The sequence below is a fragment of the Balaenoptera musculus genome, chromosome 17 (assembly GCF_009873245.2).
Source record: "Balaenoptera musculus isolate JJ_BM4_2016_0621 chromosome 17, mBalMus1.pri.v3, whole genome shotgun sequence".
Classification (NCBI taxonomy): domain Eukaryota; kingdom Metazoa; phylum Chordata; class Mammalia; order Artiodactyla; family Balaenopteridae; genus Balaenoptera; species Balaenoptera musculus.
In genome coordinates this window covers 61,096,355-61,118,297 of record NC_045801.1, presented here as the reverse complement: position 1 = coordinate 61,118,297, position 21,943 = coordinate 61,096,355, and the positions used below count along the sequence as shown (strand labels likewise).

General features: G+C 36.5%; 1 pseudogene; it reads right to left on the bottom strand.

The window, feature by feature from the left end:
- Positions 1-19,920: 19,920 nt before the first annotated feature.
- On the bottom strand, positions 19,921-21,279 carry LOC118883560 (annotated as a pseudogene).
- Between the last annotated feature and the right edge of the window lie 664 nt (positions 21,280-21,943).

Sequence of the window (21,943 nt, the reverse complement as noted above, 5' to 3'; positions counted from 1 at the left end):
TAGAGATGCTTTAGAGACTAAGTACAGGTTGTTGGCAGGGATTTAATTGGAGGGGTTAGAGAAAAAGAGGTAAGAAATTTTCATTTTTTTAATCTAAGCCTGGTGAGAATACTCCACTCAGCTCTATAGCTGTTAAGAAGCAAAGGGTATGAAAGCAAATGAAGTGGTTCTCAGATCCTGCAAGATCCCCTCTTCATAAAAATCTGTCTCTTCTCTCTCCTTTTTTTCCCTCTCTTTACTCTTTCCTTCTCTTCTCTTTCCTTCTTTTTCCTCTCTTGTTCTCTCCTCTTTATGTATATTTATATTTATATCTTTATCCATCTAGATGGATATATATCTACAACTATCCATACAGATGTCTATATCCATCTAGATAAATAGATATAGATACATGTATACATACATATATATATATGCATTTATATTAGATTTTTTATAATGCAATTTATGCCACTTATACATATCCTATAAACATATACAGTTAAGGACTTTATTTTTAAAAAACAAGAAATGAGGAGTATTCACTTTTAAGAGGACTCCATTTGCTTCTGTATTTCGTATTCCATTTACTTGCTTTATAGAAAATTATTTGCTAATTACATATTACTAGAAACCTAAGCATTGCATTTTCTCCTTCTTTCTTGCTTTGCAAGAGGATACAATGTTTTCTGTGAACCTTGTACAAGTGCCTTTCTGGAAACCGGGGACTTTAAACTCATCGGGCAGAAGGCAGAAGGATGTTTTTCCCTACTCAAGAACAAACTAGATATAAAACAAAAGACGTATAGTAACTGCCTTAAATCTAGGGGTGGTAAAATTTCAAGAGCTAATTTAAAGTGAAGTTCTGAGATATCAAGCGCAGTGACTAATGCTTAGAGGATAGCCTCTCTCACTCTTTTCCCAAGAAATACCATACTAATGTTTAAGGATCTTTCTGACAATATCACTTCTCAACTATTGTGACATGTGCACACAAAGGTGCATTTGTAAATGACAGCGTGTATACCAAAGACGTGTTTAAACACACACACACATAAAGGGAACTGGATTGCTTTGCTATGGTAAATTAAGCCCATATATTTGATCGTATGTAAATGCACCCAATGTCTTAGGTTTAAGGAAGCATTATTCTCTCATTCTTATTGATTGTCTGTGCTTATGATTCTTTAAATGTATATTACCATGCTCACAGTAACTTTAGCCAGCCATATTTCAAGCAACCTGTTATTTTTAAAATAAAATAACATTTTGTATATGGAAAGTAAATAAATCATGCTCAGAGCAACACGACCTTTCTAAATTTGAGTCATCAACCAATCCACATTGTTAAAATCAGTGATATAATTGCCTTATATTCTAAAAGCTTCTTAAGCCTACAGCATTTAAGGCAAGTTAGTTTCTCAAAATTTCCAATTGCTTCCAGTTGGTAGCATTGTTGCAATGATAACATTTGATGGTTTTAGACTTTCCTTTAGTTCCTAATTGGAATAGAGACAAATGTTGCTGATTATGAACATGTTACATTCTATAACAAAACAAAGTAAATCATCAAAAGACAAATAGAGTCAATCTTCACACTTGTATAAAGAAATAAAAAACAATACCAACATACTATTGCTGTTTCAAAGGGCAAGCACATGTAAAGAATACACTTTTCTTTACCATTCCTCCTCAATGTTTTGGCAATATTATTAAGAAAAGTAAAGAAAATAATTGAATAGTGCATTTTTGTTTATACCTTTGATGCTCAGAAATATCTTTTGCGTACTAATGCTAACTACTGTTTTGATAATGATACCACTATAGCTGGCATTGATACTGGTTCCCAAACTGCAGTTAATATCAGTATTCATCTTCCACAGAAATGGTAAATTCAAGAGAGTGGCTCTTTAATTTACCTGAAAGACACAAAAATTATCATGACCTTTCAAATAATTTTTCCCACCTTTTCCTTCTGCTGCATGCAGACCTCTTATCTCACATAGACTCTCTCTCCATTCTTTGCAAGTTATACTTAAAAATACAGGAATAATGAAAAAGTTTTAATACTAAATTTTATTTCTATGACTCTTTAGGATACCTGAGCCAGGAGTAATTCTTACTATTAAGTTACATTTTTTGTTATTCAACACCTTTTATGAGCCAGGTATAATCATAATCTCTGATTATTACCAAAAATGTGTGAACTGAAATGATGACTAGGTTACCTAGAATCTGACTTTGATCAAATTATTTAAACTGTTCCCCAATTAATCTCATGTGCAAAATTAAAATGATATGTACCTGATTTTAATGTTAATTGAATTAATGCATGCAAAGTCCTTAGAAAAGTGTCTGAAACTAAAATGTAAAATGTTACCTAATTATTAGAAATACATGGAGTCTAGAAATGTTTAAGTATATCTTGGTATTAGTTGGCTTATTTTCAAATATTATTGCAGGACATTTGACATTCTTCTTTTATATTAGCATTTATTCCTTTCTCTAAAAAAACAAAGATTTTTTGTTTGTTTGTTTGTTTCCTAGGGGTATTGAAAGCTTGTGGCTAAAAGACATAACTTGACTTTCCCAAAGTTTTGAGCCTTATACAAAAAATTGAGCTTAGGTTAAGGGGACAATGTGCCATGCCATGCTTTATTCACCACACATGCTACCTAATAAAACCCTGTGCAAGAAAAATGAGAATTGTCTCTATTCATGTTTAAGAAAGAACTAATAATACAATTTTAATAACTACTTTTTGTACGCCGTGACTTTGAATTTACAATTATTTTTCCTTACTTTATTTTATCTGAACCCCACAATAACTGTATAAAGTAGGCATCATTAGCCCCAAGTGAAAAAAAGAAGGCAATGGAGGCACAGAGACTTAAATAACTTGCCAAGACTCACTTAGCACGAAATAGTGGAACTGTATCTGGGAGGCAGTTTTTCTATCTCCAGAGCTCCACTCCTAAATAGATCATTAGGACTTAAATGGACCTTCAAATTTTCTAGTCTAAATTGTTATTTATTCAATGAGAAGATGGAGGACGGAGAGGGAACGGACTGGACAATGAGACAGAGGCAGAGTTAGGACCAGAGCCCTTCCTTGTTATTTCTAATGTATTTTTTTAAAAAAAAATTACAATATCCTGTTATCTGTATTTTAAACAGCTTTTTAACTACAAAATTTGAGAATGTCTAAAATACTTATAAAATACTTATAATACTTATAATAATTAAGCAATTGACCCAATCCTCTGATTCAGAGACAAGAAAATCATTTCCATAGTCTGTCTTCTTGAGAAAAACAGAACTTCATCACATAAAATCCCAAATTCTGTTATTTGTATAGTGAGTGGTGGCAAATGCTGTTAGCAGGGCCTTATGATAGCAGCTCTCACCACTGTGTATCTCTTACAGAACTAATCAGAAGCCTTGTAGTTTGCTTTATATGAGGTCTAGGGTTTTTTCCTCAAACCCCAGTAGAATCTAGACTCTTAAAAAATAATAATAATAGCAGAGGTATGCAGAGAAGGCAAAAGTTCCTCAAGCAGTGATGAACAGAAGAGATGCTTCTCCATGAACCATGCGTTTGATCTCAATTACTAATGAGAATTAATATCTAACCCTGTGTACACGACTGGAGTAGAAAAACATTTTCCTAACAGCACCTTCATTCGGATGTCAAATGTATACAAGTAATGTTGAACTTGAAGGGATTATAATTTATCTCAATTTGGAGGGATTCAAAATACCCTAAGATTTTATTCATTTAATAATGGCTTTGAAGATAAATATTATCAAGTAGATACAAAAATAAAAGTGCAGAAGGATACACACAGCCTTCTCAGACTGAATTAAATGTGATTCTCTGCAAAACTTAGATTTCTTTCACTTGCTCATTTATTCATTTTTTATTCATTTATTTAATAACATATTCATGCAACAAACATTTATTGAGTGTACTAAATATATAGGTCTGTGCTAAGTGCAACTAAGGAACAAGCAAACAAACAAAAATGTACAGACTGCCTTCTAAGAAACTAGATGGGAAATAAAGCCTTCATGCAAATGACAACATTACCAAGTTGAGAGCAGCACGTGTCACGAGAGTTCATCGTAAACGAGATTTAATGGAGGTATTAAGAAACAGGGGTGTGTCCTTGTGGAATGAAGAATTAGATGATGGTTCATGAAGGAAGAAGATTTTAATTGAAAAGAAGATAACTTGAGTTTGTGGAAACAGTGGCAAGGACATTTAAAGAGAAGTGCACAAAATGGATGTGAAAGGCAATAGAAAGGCAGGCAAATAAGTGGGTAGTGAGGATTACTGAGTTATTTTGATTAGAGCATAGAGTAATTCAGAGAGAAAAGATTAGAAGTTTTTTTTTTTTAATTCCGTTTTTAAGTGAGCAATTTCATTCCTAGAAATGTATCTTACATATATACTTGCCCAAATGACTTATGTAGAGGCTATTCATTGCAGTATTATTGAAATATCAAACTTTGAGACACCTAAATGCTAATTGACAGGTAAATAAATGATGGTATTCACATGCAATGACTACTGAGCAGCTCTTTTTTTTTTTTATTGGAGTATAGTTGATTTACAATGTTGTGTTAGTTTCTGCTGTACAAAAAAGTGAATCAGCTATACATATATCCTCTCCCTCTTGGACCTCCCTTCCCACTCCACCCACCCCATCCTGCCCATCTAGGTCATCAAAGAGCACCGAGCTGACCTCCCTGTGCTATACAGCTGGTTCCCACTAGCTATTTTACACATGGTAGTGTATATACGTCAATCCTAATCTCTCAATTCGTCCCACCCTCCCCTTCCTCCCCTGTGTCCACATGTCCGTTCTCTACGTCTGTGTCCCTATTCCTGACCTGCAAACAGGTTCATCTGTACCAGTTTTCTAGATTCCACATATATGCGTTAATATATGATATTTGTTTTTACAACAAGCAAACAAATAAAAGAAACAACAAAAATAAGCCTAGGCATTTTCATAGTGTACAAATATTCTGCAGCCTCCAAGTGATATTAATATCAGGTGAAAAAACCAACACATGGAACAATGTGCATTGCATGTAATCAATTGTGTAAAAACAAACAGAATATGAACATATATGCTTAAGCATGTTTACCTCTGGAACAACACACAGTGATAAAAGTGATTGCCTCTGGGAAAGGGAGCTGGGCTGCTAGTGGAAGCTTGGGAGGAAGAGTGGTTTTTCACTATTTAATACATTTCAACTTTTACAGATATTCAATTATTTATAACATATATTGTTTAAAGTTTATCTAGAGACAGTCTGTGGAAATTAAGTTTTAAAAAAATACAATGGAAGGAAAAATAACATAGATACTAGTTGGAAGCTACAGTGTTGAATTTTACTTTTTTTTTCTTTTAATAGTAAATGTCCTGGGTGTGCTTGAAGGCAGAAGTGAGGAGATGGATGGATGGAGAGGAAATGAAATAGAAGGTAAGTGAAATTACAGGATTTAGGGCAGAAGTGGAAGGCTGGTATCTGAAAAGACAAATGTCCTTTCTAGGAGGTGTCTAAACAGAGCCACTGAATCACAATTTTTGGACAGAAGCTGATGGGTCATTCTTCTGTTTGTTTTTGTATCAGTAACAATGACTGGGGAAATGTGTGGGCTCAGTGCTTTACCTGGTACAAAGGTGAAGGCACAGTTGCTTTAAGGTAAAGACTGGATGGTTGAGGTGTATAAGTGCATGACTGCTTCCCTAGCCACACTTTGTTCATTATAGAACCACTTGGCCACGGACAACCAGAAGATAGGAGTATAATCAAAGTGCGAGGGATTGGGAAGGAGACAGAAATAAGTGTGTTTGCCATTCTTAAGGGTCACATGATTTTCTCATCTGTCTATAACCTCGTTGATGAATCTGGTGCAATGCCATAACCTACTCAGTTGATTTGTTTGTTATGAGGATAAAATTACGTATATACGGACAATATTTTTTAAAGTGTAAAGTACTATTCAAAGACAAGGTAAAAAAGAAATACAGGTGGAGACGATTTTGTTTAATTATTTTAGTTTCCTCTTTGAAATAAGTTGCACTGATGGTAAAGTCTGAAATTAGGCTGTAGCCTATTCAGTCCATATTAGATAAATATTTTAATATTTAATATAAATGTGGGCACTTTACTGCATTCACTCTGAAGATGGGCAAGTAAAAAATATAATTTAATTTTGTTGTACATCAAGACCCATTTTGTCTTCATTTATGTTAATCTTAGCATAATGTTTAATCCATATTTGGTGAATGAATGACCACTGATATCCAGAGGCATTCGGAGAGTTGCTATGACCTTCATCTTCTGCTGTCCCCAATTTTTGGAACCAATCTAAATGTAACCGAAAAATGTATCCAAAAATAATTGTTAGATAATGCAATTCCAGTACAGTGGCAAGAAGGTTATTTCTAGTCATGCTTTTTGAAATTTGGGGGGGTGGGGCAGGGAGCAAGAATTTTTGATTAAACAACCATAGAATAAATAAACAGAAAACTTCTTTGAGGTAGTACTTAGCCTGGGATTTATTCCCTTTATTTCAAATCCACAGTAGTCTAGAGAAACTGACTCACTCTGGAAGAGCATAGAAGACTACATTTTGAAAGTGGGAATATTAAAGTAAACCCAGCAAAGGAGCACCATGGTTGAAGCTATGAGTACCTATACTTATAACTCTATGTATCTATGTATCTATATCTATCTATCTATCTATCTATCTATCTATCTATCTATCTATCTATCTATCTATCTATCATCTATCTATCTATCTTCTATCTGTCTATGCATGTATGTGCAAATGTATGTGAAGTATTAAATGAGACAAATAATTAGGGCAATATCAATTTTCTTAATAGGGTCAATATTCAACTTGGAACAATTGCTAAAGTGGAGAGTCACAATGAATTTAAATTAGTGTATCAGACCTGGTAAAATAAATTTAACAGCCCATTTGAGAGTACCATATATTTTCCAAAAATATATAAAAATTTGAGACAAATAAAACAGGACCTAAATCATGACAAACATTCTCCCAGCCATTTTTTATTAAACACATCACCATTACTCTAGGGAAATAATTCAAAAATTTCATTCATTCAGTCAAACACCACCTTCATAATTCTTGGCATGTCAGTTGGCCGTGTCAGAAGTGTTACTGACTTCATTATAATATTTTTATTTATATCAACTTTAATTTGAATTAGATATTTTGAAAGTAGTATCTTCTTACATGACAGGTTTCTTTTAAACTTTGATATTATAGTTATATTGCTTCTAATTCACATAAAATAAATTTATAACTAATAAACAATGTTCACTTGTTTATCTCCTAGAATTCAATTGAACACTATAATTTAACCACATTTATTAACTCTGGCATAGTGAGAAGGGATAAGTAATTACAAAAACCATTACTTTGGATGTTACTAACATAATTAGAAAAAGAAACAGTTAAACAGTATATGTGTAAAGTAAACAGTATAAGTGTAAAGAAGTGGCACCAAAATACTCCTTAAAGGAGAAAATACCTTGCAGTGACTTTAGGAGAAATAGTGAAACTCAGGGTCTGATAAAAAAATAATTTGTTTCTCAAAGAGGGTGACTAAAAAGAGGAGAAAGAAAGATGGATTGGGGCATGACAGAGAGTACGGTTAAGAGGATGGTCTTTGGTAAAGCCAGAGTAGAATCTGTTATCATGCAGAAATATTATATAGCACAGAGAATATAGTAGCCAGGTAATATTTTGACAGTCGATTGCCTAATGCCCTGTGGAAGAACAAAGGCTCTCCTCATTGTCACCATACAAACTATTTCTCACTTCCCACCCTCCGCAGTTTTCACAAGTTACTACAGTTACTGCTAATCGATGTGAGTGGAAATTTTATATAAATTAAAGAGGCTTGCATAGAAGCATGGCCCCAGAGGCAAAGGTGACTATGAGCATTTACATTCTTCTCTTGGAATTTCAGAAAATTCGAGAAGGACTTTGGACTCCCTCAGCTTGGAATACAAGTGTCAAGTATATAACTATATAAGTTAGTTCTTCCATTACATACAGTGTGGATTCAGTTCTCATTTTTGTTTTTGTTAGTTTTCATAATGTTCACAGAAGAGGCAATGGAATCAATCAAGACTCATAACAATTCGCAAGCCTGGACTTCAGAGCATTTCTGAAGAAGCTGTGTATGTGTGGGTTCATCACAGCCCACACGAACTCCCTTCTTCCCACTCTAAGGAGTCGCAGTTTTCTTAGGTTGGGTTCTCCTAGAAGCAGACTTTGAGACAAAGCTTCAAGTGCAAATAGTTTATTCGCAAAATGCAGGAAACATCAAAAGGAAAGTGAGGCATTGACTTTAATCCCTCAAGGAGACTCTGAGAAATGCATTCAGAATTATCCCACCCAATAGCAAGTGAGCTGGGAGATTTATACCCAACTCCCAAGAGTCATTTCTTGAAGGATGGGGTGTGGGGAGGATATCGATTTCCCCTGTACATCCAGCCTACCTCACGTGGGCCAACTGGCCAGATAGAAAGCCCTCTCAGGCATACTCAGCTCACAGGAAGCAGGCTGGCAACCGGAAGCTGGCAGGAGTACACCGAACAAGTAAGGTCTACAGGATGTAGCAAAGGAACTGACAGCATCTGCCCCAGTAACTAAATAAGCAAGGTTTTCACTCTCTATCTGCTAAGAAGGAAAAGGATCAGAAAGCCTGCAGACTTCTTTCCTAAGGCTGTCGCCTATGTCACGGTGCTGGAAAGTTGTTCTGGTATTATTATAACACATACATGCATACTAGTAGTAGTCTAGTTAGTTGGTTTATTTTTTAGATTTTCTTTAATAATGGTCATAATAATGTCTTGTCACTCACTAATTGTCTACGGACTACAGGAGCTGTTTTGAAATTTTGTATAAGGCGATTTATTTAATCTTTACATCACTTTAGCCGTGTAATGTTACTAATACTGTTTAAGGTGAGGAAACTAATGCTCAGTATGGAAATTACTCCAGGATAAGTAGCAGCTAAACCTAGGTATACCGACAGATGGCAAGGCCATTGTCCTTTCCACGTTAAAAACACCTCAACCTTTTAAAAGATTGAGATGCATGTCCCTATGAGGGTCAAGGACAGAAGAAACTTTTGTGATCCAAGGATATGATCTATCCAAGGATAGATAAAATGTGATATAAAACGAAAAATGATAAAGCGATTGTCTTAGTCTGTTCAGAATGCTATGACAACATACCATAGAGTGGGTGGCTTAAACAAGAGACATTTGTTTCCTCACAGTTCTGGAGGCTGGAAGTCCAAGCTCAGGGTGCCAGCACCACGGTTGGGTTCTGGTAAAGACCTGCTTCCTGGCTTGCAGAGGACCAACTTCTCATGTGTCCTCACATGACTTTCCTGGGTGCACGTGCATGTAGAAATGGAGCTCTGATGTCTCTTCCTCTTCTTCTAAGAGCACTAATTGTAACATGGGGGTTCCTCTCTCAGGATTCATTACCTCATTACCTCCCAAAATCTCATCTCCTAATACCACAACATTGGGGGTTAGGGCTTCAACATATGAATTTTGGAAGGACACAAACATTCAGTCCATTATAACGATATAAGGAGCAATTTCCAAAAATATATTTTGCAGGAAAAGTACTATATGGAAGAGGATAGACTATAGAAGTTGAATTCGGGAAATGTGAGATTAAATAATGTTATTTTGGTTAATATATATTTTTAAAAATTTAATTTGTTTTCCAGCAGGATATTTTAGATTTTAATATGTTAAATAATACTGTGAATAGCCAAGAAGAAGATAGAGTACATATTTTTCCCAAGACTGTTGAAGTGGGCTCCTACTTTTCATGGAACACAGTCTGGGTGGAGAAAACTGATTCTGAGGTATATTTATACTTGCAAACTCCCCCCAAAATAAATATCATTCAAGTGAATTTATTAATAAATATGCCATTTTTAAGTTCTTAAACTAAGCAGTGCTAGGTTAAGCATTAGAAGTATTTATGTTTTCTTTTTCAGAAATTATGTCAGATGTACACATTGCAAAACATAATTATAAATGTCATAGATGGGTTCATATGAGGATCTACTTAGTGATTAAGGCCACACACTACCCCCTATCATTTTTGCACTTGCAATTATTCATAATTTCAGACTTGTCTCAGCCAGATCAACTAAATTTCCCTTGAAAAATGGAGAAGGAAGCCAACCTCACTCAGTCACAGCCCAGAAGGAATTCCCTGATTTCAAGGTCTCATTTGACATGGTTTCCTTTTAGTTCTGCACCTTATTTATCTTTTGGTAAATCACCTTCTCCGATCCTTTATTTTAAAATTCAAATGAATAAAGTCCTGAAGTGAATTCTTTTTCAGTTTCTTCAAAATTCTCTTCAATGACAGAGAAGTCTTCAAAATCACAATAAAATATATTTAAGGCCTTTATTCTCTCTCCTAAAGTGACACTATGAAGTTTAACATAATTTCTAGTCTGCATCTCATAAAATACTGGCAAAATTTATTCAATTCAAATTAAATAGATGTAGCACAGCGTAATCTTTCTCTATTAAATATGTCACTTTTTGCAATTGTTTCTTAATATCCCTCACAGCTTCCATCTAAGATTAGCACTTTCTTTGCTGCCAGAGTTTCACTAACCTACTGAATTATTCACTGAAGCATAACCTTCAGATATCAGGTTAGAAAGACCTTGATTATGGCAGGAAGTGAACTGTATAAACCATTTTTCTTTAAAAGAAGATTTCTCAGTATAGCAAAGTCTGAAATGAGATAAGTATTAAATGTGTGTAAAAATTAAGTTCATAATTGATAGGAATTTAGCCAACTGTGACATTCCTGCATTTTGTTTATTATAATGTATAATACCATCCTCAGTACTGCAAAGCAGCATAAAAACATGTGCATTGCCATAGGGCTTATTTCACCTAAGAAGACACCAACCTGGCTTCAGATATAAGGAACAAAATTGTGGTATGTTAAACCACATAATGTTTTACACAGTCTCGGAATATTCAGATTAATTTTTTAAAAAATTGTACTTCCTTTCTATGTTGTAGTCACTGTTCTTTCCTTCACTGTAGCTTTGTTTTAGTGTCCTATAGCACTAGAGTTCATGGTGAAGTCAGCAATTCACCATGAGCCTCCCTGCAGCAAATTCTATTAGTGGCATCCATTGCTTTATCTCAATTCAGTGCTGAAAGGTCATTAGAATACCGACTAAGGAGACAACAGTCTTGGAACACTTTTTGCTAGTGTTGAAATCAGAAAACTCACCACTCACAGATCAGACACTCATGACCAATCCACTGGGTACCCAACAGCTAAAGTGTAACCCTGAAACACAGCAGCATGCTTCTACTAGATGACAAGAAAATGCACAGAAACAAATACTGGTCTACATTTAGCTACGTTTATTCCATCAGCCATTGGGAGAGATTTTTTTTTTTTCAACAATATACTTGACAGCATTCAAATGACTTTGCAAACACTCAGATGGAGCATATATATTTTAACTATCAGTTCACTTATTAATGTTAGGCTTCTCTTACCATTACCAGTGTGGTAAAAGTCAACACAAGTTAAGAATGTCAATAGTAAGACATGATGCATTATTGAAGAGTGTGCTTTGATCAGATTTTCTACATAGTTTTGCTGTTCAGATGGAGACAATAAACTAAGAAACGTTTTTCACCATGAATCAATCTAAGTAGTATAGACAACATTAACAATTTTCTTTTAATGTTGCCCACCCTAGCCCCGACAAAAGTACCAATTGCATTCTCTTCTAAAATTTTAATCTGGTTGAATGATTGTTTGAAAGGCTTTTTATAAGCACTTAAGGAAGTGCCAAATAAGCATGTCAAATGACAAGTTGCTCAGCACAAACAGTGCACTGGGGAGAGGGACCCAAGAAATGCGCTGGTAAAGGATTGTGAAAACACCTTTTCCTTAAGAAACAAAGGAAAATGTTATTAGAACACACATCACAACAATTCACCATTTTCTTCAGGTGAAAAATTCACTTATTATAGGTACATATTAATAAAGTGCTTTTACTGGAGAAAACTCAGAATTTGGGGATTTTATTGGGTTGGCCAAAAAGTTTGTTCGTAATCAAGTAAAAATAAAAGACTCGTTTTTAATTTTCACGAAGAACTTTATTGAACAACGTGTTCACTAATTGACCGAACTTTTTGACCAACCCAATATAAGGAGTTGCACATAGTCTATTAGAGTACTAATGTATTTTTTATTCTTTTTCTCTATTCTATGAATTTTTATCCTATAAGTACTTGGATAGTTGAACAAATATAGCACAAAAAAAAAAAAAAAAAAGGAGAAAAAAATGCTCCCCTTCGGTTGTATGTGTGTCATAACTTGCCAATTTGATATAACTTAAGTTTTTGCATTTGGCACTTCCATGTTTTCTGGGTAGAGTATGAATTTAGAAAACAATAACATCAACATATGAACGTGAAAGACATTATGTGAATTAGAAAGGCATAGTTTGATACCATGTAATGAAGAATAGATAGGTCATTTTCCAAGAAAATTCCCCACAAATCCTCTACCATTTTTTTCAAAAATGTAGAATAAGGTTAAATTACAGAGAATTTTCCTAGTGATAATTCTCAGTGGAAGGAGGGAGGCTATATAAAATTGCTCTCTCATTTACAATGATTAGGCCCCTAAATAAGTACCGAAATGAACAAGACACTGTCAGCCCTCAGGGAATTCAGTCTTATAGAGGAGCTCTCAGTCTAATCAAAGAGGGTGCGCTCAATCTAGCACAGAGGTGGTAAATAGGAGCCGTTTCTCCTCTTCTTGTTCATGTCACAGGTATTTTCATTGGTCGTTTTTCTTGCTGATCTCAAATGTGACTCCAGAATCTTTCTCAACAAAGCATAGATTAGCATTTCAGTTGAAAGCACTTCACCGTCTCTGGTTTAGTGGACAGTCCTTATTCTATGATATTTCTACCATGCCTAAGGTTATGTACTCAGGATTTACATGGATGGAAAACACAGAATGTACGTGTTAGGTATGTCAGGAAAATACGTCAGTAAATTGCTTTGAAGACAAAGAGTTCAATCGTACTAATTTAATTGAAAGTCAGGAAATATCCCAGTGTGAATCAGAATTCAGGGGAGGGTTTAGGGTCATTTCTCCTAGAGGTCTTCTGCCGATTAAAATAGGACATGATTTGTTTGATACTCCTGATGATAATTGTAATGAGCTCCAAAATTGTTCTGTATATAAGAGTTATCAAATTTCATTGTAATTTTTAATATAATGCCTGCTTCCATATGAGACCATCTGCTGTCTGAGGGTATAGAACATGTCTGTCTTGGTCCCTTCTTTGTATCCAGTGTATCATAAGGGGATCCCTGGTATTAAGTACTTAATAAATATTTAATAACTTAATTGGATGACTATTTGAAAGTGCTTGATATATGAAAGTTCAGGCAAAATTAAACAAAAATGTAAATATAAATGCAAGATAAGCTGACTGAATATACCATTTTTATCAGGCTAAACCCCGGTATTATCTTGGCATTTCAGAAGTTCCCCTATAACAGATGTTTTGATGTACTCAAAATACCCAATTCTTGTGGGGGAGGGAGGGATAAACTGGGAGATTGGGATTGACATGTACACACTACTATATATAAAATAGGACCTACAGTATAGCACAGGGAACTCTACTCAATACTCTGTAATGACCTATATGGGAAAAGAATCTTAAAAAGAGTGGATATACGTATATGTATAACTGATTCACTTTGCTGTACAGCAGAAACTAACACAACATTGTAAATCAACTATACACCAATAAAAATTTTTTAAAAACCCACTCAGTTGTTAACCAGCTTAATCCATGCTGGAAAAGCAGAGGTGAATGGAGACTGCTGGGAGAGAGACGTATAACTGGAAGATGAAGAAGGAACATGGTAGATCTCGTGGGAAGTTAATAATTAAGCAAATTATGTATGTGTTGGGATAGAATAAGCTTTAGAGAAGGGACAGAGAATACACGGATGCTAAGTTTTATGTGCACCTGAGAGCTGCTGAATCACTAGAGCCGAGGTTTCCTGTAAGGTGGAGAGTCACCTTCCCCTTTATACTCTCTTTCACTTTCCTTCTTTTCTGTTTTCATTCCTCCTCAAATTTATAGTAACAACTGTATATTTGCACAATGATCCAATGTAAGCAATACTTGTCTATGACCCTTAGATAGCTCATGAGCAATCAAACCAATGAATGTCCATTCTGTTAGTCTACTTTCACTAAGTGTATCCATAGGAGATTTAATATTTATACGTAGGAAATTGCCAAAACCAACTGAGTGAATAATTTTTTTCCTCCCCAAATGACTCTTTCTTATTAAGATCCTTCATATGATTGCTAACTAAGACTGTGATACAGGCATTTTATTTACTATCTTCCTCTAGTTTGCCTGGTTACCATGTTCACAGTGTTATATAGAAGAGGTCTGTGGCTGGCATTCTGGAATTCATCAGTGGTTTTTCAAGAGCTAAACATCATTATTTCATTGAGACACCTTTTGCCCCTGTCCCTGATGTCTCTTTTGTTACCAGTAAAAACTATACCTGTGCTACTTGGTGAATGATGGTGGTGGTTTGCCTGTGAAAATAGGCCACAAAGATGGCAAATGGAACTTCTGCTGCTGGTCATTTCCTAGTACTTGCTTCAAAACACACACAGAAAATTTGAGTGATGTCCCCAAGACCTATAACAAACTAGGTCAGATCACTCTTGGAACAAATACTCATTTCTGTGGTCCCCTTATCACTTCCTTGACTAGCCAAGTGAATATTTCACTAGTGGGCTATTCATGGAAACCCAATCAAGATTTGTGGCAGGGTGATAATTTATTTCAAATTTATGATTGTATTCCCAGTGTATATTAAAGGAAGTAGCTTGCTCTTACTTTCCCTTTGTAGAGTTATATAATGAGGATTCTCTGAGTTAGGTGACTATTTCATAATTAAGTCAGGGCTGCAGATAGAAGAAGCAACTACCTAAGCCATGTATTTATAGATTTTTCAAAAGTGCTCTTTTACTGATTTTATTTCTCTCAGTGGCTTATCACTATACCTGAAAATTTCACTATAATCACTCTTTATGGATTCCCCTCAAGATAAAGTTTTTAGAGACTGAGTCGTCTGCTTTGAGGAGGAGTAAGAGAGTGAGGAATTGAGTCTCTGAATTAACAAATGCTGGAATATTCCAGGACTCTACCTTCAGATGACTCTTATTCTCTGTCTAAGCTCTTTCCCTAAGTGGTCTTAACCAATCCAGTGCATTAAATGAAATTTGCATAAAAATATTTCCAAATTTTTCTCACTCTTTTTCACTGTGCTCTAGTATTTTATATCTAATTTTCTATTAAACACCTCCACTTGGATGTGTAATTGACATCATAAAGCCCATCTGAAAGAAAATTCTCCTCCCAGCTTCCTTCATCTTGGCAAAAGACATCACTATGTACCAGTTGTACAAGTCTAGATTCTAGGAGCTGTTATTGCTTTCTTTATTTCTTCACTTTGCAACTCTAATTTATTAGTGAGTCTAGTCAGTTCTGCATTAAAAATACGCATATTCTCTTCACTATGCCTAGAATGAATTTATGAAAATGCAAACACAATTAAAATATTTTCCTACTTAAATTTCTCCAATATTTTCTCATGGAATTTAGAATAAAATTGCAGATCCTTACTATGGACGGAAATGGTGCATATCACTCTTGCCCCATACAGTACTACTCTCTTCAGGTTCAGTGTGATGCTTCCGTTACCCTGGATTTCTTTCTTTTTCTTAATGCATTAAGAATATTTATACCCAAGTTCCTTTCTCTGAAATATTTGGACTAGTACCTTTATTTCATTCATGTCCTAATTCTAAGATGGAGAGGTCTTCCTTAACTATTCAATTAAATAGTCCCCCCAGTCACCGGTCTTACACAATGTTAGTATTGACTTTAACAGTGCTTATTAAACTCTGAATTACCTAATTTGTTCATTTACTTAATTTTTGTCTGACCCTTTCTCTGAGAACAGGGATCTGATCTGTCTTATTTACTATTCCCAGGGCCTATCTGAAACAATGATTAAAATACTGTAGAAACTTCATACATATTGTTTGAAGGAATATAAAATGGATAGAAGTAAAATCCTAGACTCCTAATGTGTGACCTGTGCATTCTTTCCACTTAATTGGCACATTAGTAGTGAATATCAATGTATATATTAGTTTAAAATGCAGCTTAATGTATAAACTAGACTATGCTATAGGAACGAATTAATCACTGAATCTCAACAGTTTCATATACAACTTTTAATAATTATTCATAGGAAGTCTGATGCCAGTCACTGGAGATGCTCTTCCATCAGGTGACTCGGGGATCCAGGTTCCCTGTATGTTGTGATGTCACTCTTTCCTGAGAGAGGTACCACACTATCTCTCAAATGTTTTGTCTAGAAGTGCAATAGGTCACCTCTGATAAGTCAGTATTGGCTGGAACTAGCCTCGTGGCCTAATATAATTGCAAGGGAGGCTGGATTATTTAGGGGAGCACATAGTATATAAGCAGCGCTGCCTCTAACACAACATTAATAGCGAGTTAGGCAAGCTAAAGGAATAAGATGTGGGGGCATGTAGGGAAAAAAAGTCAAGTGATGAGCCTGCTGTACAACACAGGAAGCTCAGCTCGGTGCTCTGTGATGACCTAGATGGGTGGGATGGAGGGGTGGGAGGGAGGTTCAAGAGGGAGGGCATATATGTATACATGTAGCTGATTCACTTCCTTGTACAGCAGAAACTAACACAACATTGTAAAGCAATTATATTCCCATAAAAATTTTTTTTTAAAAAGTAAAAAGTAAGAGGAGGATGAGAGAGAGAGAAAAAAAACTTAATTGAAATATACTGGTGTTGCTTTCTGGGACCCATGCACAGCTAATGAGAGGCCAGGAACAGTCTCTACACTGGCAAATATACTTTTCCATTTGGTTTGCAGCTGCAGCTAACGTTATTTCTTGTGCCTAATATTGTTTGAAGTTTGCCTCTTAAACTCATGTTCTTCTTGATTCTTTTGCTCTGAAGTATCTTCCCACTGTCAGATGTCTCCACCCCAGGCCAGCCTTTGTGTTCCACTTCACAGCTAATCATCTTAGATTAATACCAGGAGCACTTTTGCCTAATGGAGTTTTAGCCAGAAAGAGAGAGAGAAAGAGAACCAGGAAGAAAGCTCCTGCTAAGTGAATATGTCTACTCATTTTCCCTGTGTTTCACATGCTCTCTGGTATAAAAGAAATCACGGAAGTCAATGGATTAAATATAAATGTGAAGTAAGGAAATATGTGATAAAAGAGAGACGGATAAAAACGTACTTGAGCCCAATGGGCGGACCATGTGGTGAGCTGATATAATACTTTAATTCTGGCATCCCTGTGGCTATCCCAGGTTGACAACATTTCAAAGATAGCAATTATTTGGAATAAATCCAAGATTATACTTTAAATAAAAATGTTCATAAATCATAGCTCTTCCACTATGAATAGGACAAGCACATAAGCAATTACTTATAGGAGCAGTATTATCTTGCAATTCAAGCTATTTCTTAAGTTGATTTAACTAAAAGCTTATTTTTTTTCCCCAAAGTGAAAAATGAAAACATTCAACTTGTTTTGCTTTGTCCTGTATATGAAGTTCAATTAGATGAATCATGTATTCTCTCAAAAAGTTCTATAAATGAAAAATGGGAATTCAAGGAAAAGAAAAAAAAAAAAGCCAATATGCCTAGAGTGAAAACACCTGGGGTAACTGCTGCAAAATGAAATTGGGTGGGTGGGAGAGAATCAGGCCCCAGTCCACCCAATGACAACATTAAGTGTCACAAGTGACTCTGGACTTACGAAAAATTGTATCTGTTGATATAGGTAGAACCTACAGAAAACAGCTTTTCTGCCCATTTTGTGCTTCAGAGTGAGAAACTCTGACTTCCAGTCTTGGATCTGCCACATACCAGCTTTGTGTCCTTGGGTGAGTTTTTAAACTATAAGTGTCAGTTTCATCATTTGTACAATGAAGATTTAAACCTTACAGGGTGGGTTTAAATAGAATAAGGCACAATCCCGGGTACATATTACATGGAGCCTTGATGCTGGTAAGGGCACTATAAAGAAGGGTATACAGTATGTATACAGATAGATATAGATATCTCTAGCTCTCTATCTATTATTGATCTACCTCTGACATTTAGACAGTTATTTATGAATGCTCACTTAGTTTATAAAAGATGATATTCTGATTACTGTTTTCCTATCAAAGCTCATATAACACCAGGTGACATGTAAAAGATTTACTCCTTCAATTTCTTAGTGTACACAAATGTTTCATTGCTACTTGTACATCTCAATGATATGGCGATTGCTTTTTAAACTCAAGGATTAAAATGGTCCAGAGTAGGGCACACTATCCACCCATTTGGCATGGGAAATAGCTCTCACCGCATGCCGATGGAATAAGGTTTTTGTGATGCAAAGAGAAGCTGTAAATTTAGCATGAGTAAATGTTACATTACCAAGTAGCGAATAAAATTCAGAGAGATGCAGAGAAGAAATTACAGAAGACAAATCCGTATTAGTTCCAAATCAGATGTCATTAACACATTGAAAAATACTAAAATGTAATGGGAATGGATTAAGCCTGCAAACTACTTTGGACAAAATTACCTTTTAAAATGGAAAGTAAAAATAGTGATGCTTAATATAAAGCTAGTAAATATCATGGAAAAATTTTGGTGGGGAGATTGGAACTTGAAAAATTATTCTAATATTATCTGAAAAGACTTACATTACAGCAGTGACTTTCAATCTTTTTTGATTGTAACCTACAGTATGAATCATGTTTAGAATTAGTACTCAATTCACATACTCGTACACACTTATACACACAAACACACACAAAGGCAATAATAATTTTATAAATAATATTTACTGCAAATACATATAATGAAGTCTAATATTTCTATATTTTTATTATTTATTAAATGTTAGTGACTTCCAATAAATTCCCAGAACCTTAAATGAATTATGACCTATTTATATATATATATATGTATATAAATATATATATATATATTTTTTTCAGGGTTGTTAAATGACATTTATGACTGCTCTACATTGCTGGAAGCACTAGGGCATGTTTAGGGTACAGGCTCCAGTGACACCCACTGGGTTCAAGATCTTGTCTCCACCACCTAAGTTGTGTGATCACAGGCAAGTTGCTTAAATCTCTGAACCCCACTTCCTTGATAGAAAGTAGGGATACCCCAGAGATGATCCACAGCCAGGTTAGGGCCCACAGGCCAGCATCTGTTCCAAGGAGTCTGTGCCTCTTCTTGCCGTTTGTCTGAAGTGTTGAAACTATGACTCTTGGATACGGCTGCCGCCCCACTTCACAGGGCAGCTGCGGGAAGCAGGGAAGTAGTGTTAAGTCGCTCTGCATATGCTGTGCTCTCACCCCGTCAGCAGGTATTCTCCCCCTTCATGTGGGAAGGTCTGGAATTAGGTAGTTACAAAGCCCCGTGTCACCACCTCCTAACTACATCCAATCTTTCCCAGCTAGGCTAGAAGATGGTCATCACAGGAGAGGCAAGGCAATTAAAAAAACAGAAATCAAAACTGAGGAGAGGCCTCTCTTTCTGCTCTTCTGAAGACTTCTTTCCTGTACAGGGAGGTCCTGCAGGTATAGACAACACCCTGCTTCAACATATCTACTCCCCTTTGAAGAAGCCATCACCCACCAAGGAGTCAGGGCAAGAAAGGGTTCGATGTTCAGTTTCCTTTAATGACCCCCATTCTCCCTGAAGGGCAGGTGCAGGCAGCTAGGCGATGGCAAGAGATGGTCACTTGAAGATCTTGCCCTGATTGAAGGCTTTGCCCACATGCTGGAAGGCCCCATCCCAGGAAGAGTATTCTCGAACCAGCGTCTGGGTCTCCTCACTGCTGGGATCCAGTTTCCGCCACGTGTATGACTCATGGTCCACCTGCCAATCTGGACGCAGCGGAAAGGCAAGCTCCTGGCCTCGGAAGACCCAGACTCCAGAAATGGAGCCGCTATTGTTGGTTCCAAAGAGAATGACACTGACAGATGCATTCTTCCCCAGTTTGTCCAATCGCTGGTACACTGCAGTCATGAGGTTGCAGCTCATGAAGGTCTGGGTGAGCTCTGCAGGGAAGCGGTACTCGGAGTACCGCAGGGACCAGCCATCTTTATCAAAGTGCTCCCCAAAGTACGGCAGCGCCACGGAGAGTGTCCTCGTTGGAGTGCTTGCGCTTAAATGCATCCAACGCAAAGGTACTCTTGGGCAGGCGAGCAAAGGGATCCTTGGCCTCCGGCTCAGCGGCCGCTGTCCGCTCACGTTCACCCAGCTCGTCCTCAGGAGCGGGGGCAGCTGCCTTCTCCTTCTGCTCGGCCTGGGGCTTCTGCTTCTCTTCTCGAGAAGCTTTCTCTTTCCATAGGGTGTCCTTCTTAGGCTAGCTCTCTGCAAACTTTTTAGCATCAAACTGGGCCATTTTCTCAGAGTTTCACCTCCCCCAAGACAGCCCGGAACTGGGGCTGGTTAATGCAGGTGAGGAACCAGCGGCTTGTATTAGGGAAGGCCTGGTGGAAAGAAGACTCCAGAACCTGTTTATAAAGCCACAACAGGGTGCAGACAACTGTGATGTCAGCCAGCATCACACGTTCGCCCACCGGAAAAGTCCTTGTCTTCAAGCGAGGATCCAGCGGCCCCGGAATTCGCCTCACCTCCTCCTTTGCATTCTCCGTGGCGCATGATGCCCAAGGTGGGGAACACCCAGATGCTGGCTGCGGGAACTATGTCGCTATCAGCAAGGCTCACCCACTGCACCACCTGGGCTGCTGCTTCGGGAGTACTTCCCCGCAGCTCCTCCTTGCTCACATAGTAGGCAATGGCATTGCTCTCGAACACAGAATCCATCGTCCACCTCAAAGGCTGGAACCTTGCCAGCAGGAAATTTACGGAGAAATTCGCGGGTACCATTGGTTTGGCCAAAATGGAAGTGGGGTGGTGCGGAGAGCACGCGCACCTGAGCCCTGCTGTACTGAGTGGCAACGAGGGCCTTGAAGGCCCTGCAGTTTTCAGGATGTGTGTACAGGGTCCCAGCCGCCATGGTGATTCTGCAGAGAAAGGGCGACCTATTTATTTTTAAAACATACTACTTTACAAAATATTCAATTAAGTGATTAAAATAAGAGTTACAAAAGAGCCTTTGCCTTATGATATATTCACATATATAAGAAAGCTACAGGCATATGAGTGAAATGATAGAAATTTCTGAATTACATCTATGCTTACACAAACAATCTCACGTAAAATAAGAATGCTATTCTAATTGGTGATAAGATCATATATTACACACACACAAAATTGTTAGGGTAAACTTCAGTCATCTTGGAAAAACGATATTTAGATTCTCTGTTTTACAACTTACATCTAAGTAAATTGCAAAGGTATTAAAGGTAGAGGTATACAAAACAAAATTATAAACGTAATTGGAGAATATAAAGACTATTTTTGTTATTTTGGGTTGTAGAAGGCCTTTACAAGCATGATGACAAAATCAGAAATCATTAAAAAAACTATGGAATTAATTACTTATAATGTACAATTAAAATTCAAATGGCAACCTGAGAATAATTTGAAGCATATATAATATACAAACTATATCTAACATATGGATACCTTCTTTAATATTTAAAATAAATACTACAAAATAAAAGGAATCTGTGAAAAGCATAAATAAACAATTCATAAAGAATAAGGGTTAATCAGTT